Here is a 5,958-nt window from a genome sequence, read left to right as displayed (position 1 = left end):
CACATAAGTACTGAAGGGTAAGACTAAAAAAGGAGCAAAAACACAGCAAATAACACTTCCTATCAGTATTATACATACATACTCATGGATCGAACCAAAAAAATTGGAAAAACTTCAAATAAAACAAAATTAGAAGAGTTTTGTATCAGTACGCCATATATGTACTGTCAATTCATACACGAAAAACAACTGTAACAAACCTAAAAAATGTTATAATGTTGAACCAATGATAAATCACAAATAACCGCTACAGTTTTAGTTACCTGTAACCCTGGGAAAACAGCATTGTTAATCGCAGATTCCATATCAACCCAAAGAACAGGATCTTTCTTGAAGAAAATCATGCCACCTCTGGGACCTCGTAATGACTGCAAATTGAAACAGAAGACATAGTAAACAACATGACCCTTGAACCTAAACCAATAAAAACAAATGCTGCTTGTGTTGGGGTCAGTAGTTGCAGTCTTGCAGACTTCATGAATGGGACTAGGTGTACCTTGTGAGTGGTGGTTGTTACAATATCACAGTATTCAAATGGGTCGGCAAGTACAGATGCAGCAACGAGACCACTTATGTGAGCCGTATCCATCATGAGAAAAGCCCCAACAGAATCTGCAATCTTCAAGAAACATAGCAGGAAAGGGAATTAGGTGTGCGTAATGGGTTAACTAGTCTGATTCTCTGATCACTAAGAATCACAACTGTTGACAATCAAAAGATATGTGTATACCTTTCTCATTCGAGGATAATCGAAATCACGAGGATAAGCACTAACACCAACAATGATGAGTTTTGGTCGAAAGAGGGTGGCAGTTTTCTCAAGCATATCATAATCAATAAGGCATGCAAGTGAATTTGGTAATGAATGCAAATTATCAACGAATTATAAATGAACAACAATAGACCACATAGTCATTACACAATATAAGAATGCAGAGCAGCACCTGTTGATTCATCAAAACGGTAGGGCATCGATTCAAAATAAATCGAAGTCCCAGATACCCGTCTTTTAGGAGTCATAAATCCATGTGACAAGTGACCTCCATGAGGAAGATCCAGACCCTGTGCCAGTTACATGAACAAATTAATACAGCCCCATATTTTGAAAGGAGAGTTGATTACATCCCTTAGGGGTTCAAAACTGAATTCAAAAAATTGGAGAGAAAGAGGCCTCAACTTACCATAATACGGTCATGTGGGTTGAGAAGTGCAGTGTAAACTTCAAAGTTAGCAGGAGAATCATACAGAGGTTGGACATTAACTCCCCATTTCTTTGGGTCTAAGTGAAATGCAGCCAAAGCCCTTTGTTGACAAAGTGTCTCTAGCTCATCAATGTACTCATTGCCACCATATTACCTACATTGCAGAATGAAATGATCAAATGCATTTCAATATAAATACAGGGAAAAAATACAACATTTAGCACCATCTTTACCTTTTACCATGAAGCCCTTCTGAATACTTGTTTGTGAGACAAGAACCCACAACTTCCATCACTGCGCGAGATGTAAAATTCTCTGAAGCAATGAGCTCCAAGCTACTGACGATTCTTCTCACTATCAATTATTGAACGTACTTCAGGGTCTGCCTAACTTGAGAAGGTAATCTATCCGCAGCAGTAGTACCCAACTTGGGAAAAAAAGTTGAAGAACCTTTATTAAAAAGATTGGGTTGTTGTACAACAGCACCCATTATTGCAGCTCCACTGTATGCCTGCATCTTCTTCACTTCTCCTTAACAATAACAAGGAGCACTTCCTATCAGTATGCGATATATGTACTGAAGATTCATGAACTACAAATCAACAGTATGACAACAACAGGTGACAGATCTATGAAAAAAAAGAGAATCGAAAGACATATTACAGTGTTTCACATAAGTACTGAAGGGTAAGACTAAAAAAGGAGCAAAAACACAGCAAATAGCACTTCCTATCAGTATTATACATACATACTCATGGATCGAACCAAAAAAATTGGAAAAACTTCAAATAAAACAAAATTAGAAGAGTTTTGTATCAGTACGCCATATATGTACTGTCAATTCATACACGAAAAACAACTGTAACAAACCTAAAAACCATAAAAGCGTCAATCAAATCGATTTGATTATCAGAATACAATCAAAAAAATAAATCAAAAGAAGAAAACCGAACAAAATAATCAAACAAGATGATTAGAAAGCATACCTGGAAACAGAAAACAAATATTCTCCTCGTAAATCATAAGAATTTTATATTAGTACACCAAATATGTATTGTCAATTCATACACAAAAACAAACTGTAAAAAACCTGAAAACATAAAAACGTCAGGAAAATCGATTTCATCTTCATAATACAATCAATAGAAGAAAAACGAAAAAAATAATCGAAGAAGATGATAAGAAAACATACATGGAAACACAACAAATCTTCTTGTCGTAAGTCATAACGATGCATCTTCTTCTTCTTCTTCATTCAAAATAAGCTAGGTTTCTGTCAATACAGGATATACATACTATTGTTTCATACAAAAAAACAAATCTAAAAACAACAAAATGGAACTAGTTAGATCAAATCTAATAACGAATTGAACCAAAAACGTGATTATTCATCTAGATCTAGTAAATAATCAAGAAATCAAACATGGAACTAGTTAGATCAAATCTAATAACGAAATGAACCAAAAATGTGATTATTCATCTAGATCTAGTAAATAATCAAGAAATCAAACATGGAGATCAAAATCTTAATCAAACACCACAACGATTAGACCATGGATCGAACAAAAAAAACTGGAAAAACTTCGAATAAAACTTGCAGAGCTCGAACAAAAAATCGTTGTGATGATTAATATCGTAAGAACAAAAAATCCACCTACCGATTACACTTGCAGAGCTCGAACTCATGAATCGAACAAGGACCTCAAATAATCTTCACTTGCATAGCTCTTCTCTGAAAACATAAATTGAGAGAATGAAAAAGAAACGAACGTGTTTCTTAGCCTAAAAAAACTTGCGGGGTGTTTTCGGAATTATGATAATACGTCACATGTGTCCCGCACGTGTACAGGACCTAGGCTTAAAAAATTAGGTCCAGTTTCATGTTTTCTTTTAATTATGGACCTATGCTTACTGGGCTTTAGTGGGTGGACCTGCCATTAACTAAGACTACCATAATAGTACCTATTGGTAATTCCTAGTTGTATAAATACCACCCATCAGCGGGGTTCCTTCCTATGCACCATTATAACGTCTATTTCTCTATTGGTGAAAATATGTGAATTTCAAACTTCATTTTCTCACTAAAAATCTTCAAACGACAAAAATTACGACCCAACTTAATTTTTGCGAAATAGCACTTGAAACTGTTATTAACAAGCTATGTGATAATTATAAAGAAGTATCGGTAGGAAAGCAAAAAGAAAATTTTCAAGTTTGGGACATTAACGAAGTTAAACATGTAGCTGAGAGGCAACGAAAAACTCAAGGCAAAGAAGATTTGAAAGTTAACCATCTTACTAGTTATTTTCTCAATAATGCATCAGTTAGAATTTACGTCAATTGAAGATAGACATGAGGCCAGAAATTTTCGAGATTTTATTAACCTTGGACAGTTTACTTGCAAAATATGTATGTATATCCAAATATGGACCGCCTCAAAGCAGGTCAAGTTCGAAGTCTGTATTTAAATTTGTATTGTCCAAGTTTATATCTTGTAAAAAGACGTAGTAATGCTAATTGGTTTGAAAATTAAACTTAAAAGAATAAGTAAAGTTGAAAATTAGACTTCTAAGTTTTAATTTATAAGACCTACATGAAACCAAAATTTATATTTAATTAACTAAAGTTGAGAATGTGGAAATCAAAACATTACTTAATTAAAAAGGCAATGACTAAATGCAACCCTCCAAAAATTAAATATAACCTTCTTTTTGAACTTGAATCATTTGTTAACCTAAATAATGTAGGTGTCCAAAACCCACCTTCACCATCATCGTTATTTTTCTGATCCAAGCGAAAAAAATCTAATGATGCCATAGCTTATTCCATCATCTTTCCAAATCGCTATCATCCAAAAATGGAATTTAATTTTGACACCCTAAAATTATCTAATATAATTATCATAAGATCAAATATATAAATAAAATATGATCTGCTTAGAATAATTTATTAGGGTTTCAATTGGTTTTGATTTTTATCCATTGAATGACTTCTATTTTTATTGCGTAAACAAGATGAAAAAATAGTTGCAGATTATTCCAAATGAAGCCATTATTGATCCGAAAAGCAAGATCGATAATCCTCAAAAAAAAAAAATGGAAGAACAAAGAGAAGATGAAGAAAGTCGGCCATTAATGAGCACAAATATAACCGTGGGTTTTATCACCCGCCCAACCACGGTTACTAAACACTCCATTATTGTTTTATTTTTATTCAAGAGTTGTAAATAGCCAAAACCAAGGTTGCATTTAGTCACTGCCATTAAAAACACTTAACAAAAGTGGATTATATTGGGGCAACCCTTTCAAGATATTATAACAATTTATGTATGGGGAATCTTTTTCGTTTTTGTGGAGCCAATTCACATCTTCATTCAACATCAACTTTGTTTCATGACTCTTGCGGCTTCGATAGGCTTGCATTACCGCAACAACATACAAGGTTACTTGGTGATTGATTTGAACGAAGCGACCGTACAACCTATTCACATCAAGATTATTGAGGTTTACTGTTTCTATTAAAATTTCTGAAATATGTTCTCCCATATTGTCTTTCCTTGCCTGTTCTTATGATCGGTTAAATCTCATGTAAAAAGTAACATAATTCCTGCAGATGCGTTCATCTTCAGCTAACATCCCTCTTTCTGTGAAGCTCCTTATGCACGATTTCTTGGTTAACACATCTTTGATTTTGGCGGCATGCTAAACTTTTATGAACTCATCCATGCTAAAACCAGATTTCATACTGCAGAAAATTATAATAGTTATGAGAGGTGTTAATACAACAATTCAAAACAAAATTATGAGAAGTATGGAAGAGGTGTGCGTTTAGTATCAAAAAAAAGGAAGAGGTGTGCGTTGAAATGGGAATAAAACTGAGTATTTAAAGGATGATGGATTTCGTACCATTGGATGATTAATCATTGAGCGATGTAGATTACACAGAGCGACCAAGACTATATCGCGGGTGATATAAACTTGGTCGCGCACGGTTAAGTCTCTACCAAGCGGTCGAGACTCTACTTCAACGGGCTAAATGTAAAATTTGGCGATTCGCCCATTATGTTTGACACTTTTGAAAAAGCACGGGTATGACAACCACACCCAATAATTCGTTCGGCAATCTGTATAGACTAACTCCAATCTAATTCTGAGAGCACCAATTTATTGAACTACGCACAACCTGTGATATTTGAATTATATAAACAAATATAATGCGAAAAATAAATAACACAGACACCATAAGTTTTGTTAACGAGGAAACCGCGAATGCGGAAAAACCCCGGGACATAGTCCAGATTTGAACACCACAATGTATTACTCCAATACAGACACTAGCCTACTGCAAGTGAACTTCGGACTGGAATGTAGTTGAGCCCTAACCAAGTCTCACACCGATTAAGGTACAGTCGCGTTCCTTACGCCTCTTGAACCACGCCGGATTCTGCGCACTTGATTCCCTTAGCTGATCTCACCCACAATTAAGAGTTGCTCCCAAAGTAGTCTTATAAACAAATCTGTCTCCCACAGAAGTACCTATGAAGTTTTTATTCCATCTTTTGATAAATCAAGGTGAACAGGAACCAATTGATAATCCGGTCTTATACTCCCGAAGAGCAGCCTAGAGATATCAACCACCTCAAAATAACTTAACTATATGGTAGTACAAGAAGTTATTAAGGAATCACAAAGAATGAGACGAAGAGCTTCGTGATTACTTTTTATATCTTACCTATCGGAGATAAATCTTGATCAAA

At 34.8% G+C, this 5,958-nt stretch overlaps 1 pseudogene; it reads right to left on the bottom strand.

The window, feature by feature from the left end:
- Positions 1-269: 269 nt before the first annotated feature.
- LOC113309566 lies at positions 270-1,582 on the bottom strand (annotated as a pseudogene).
- Between the last annotated feature and the right edge of the window lie 4,376 nt (positions 1,583-5,958).

This window comes from Papaver somniferum, chromosome 9 (assembly GCF_003573695.1).
Source record: "Papaver somniferum cultivar HN1 chromosome 9, ASM357369v1, whole genome shotgun sequence".
Classification (NCBI taxonomy): domain Eukaryota; kingdom Viridiplantae; phylum Streptophyta; class Magnoliopsida; order Ranunculales; family Papaveraceae; genus Papaver; species Papaver somniferum.
This window is presented reverse-complemented; position numbering and strand designations above follow the sequence as displayed.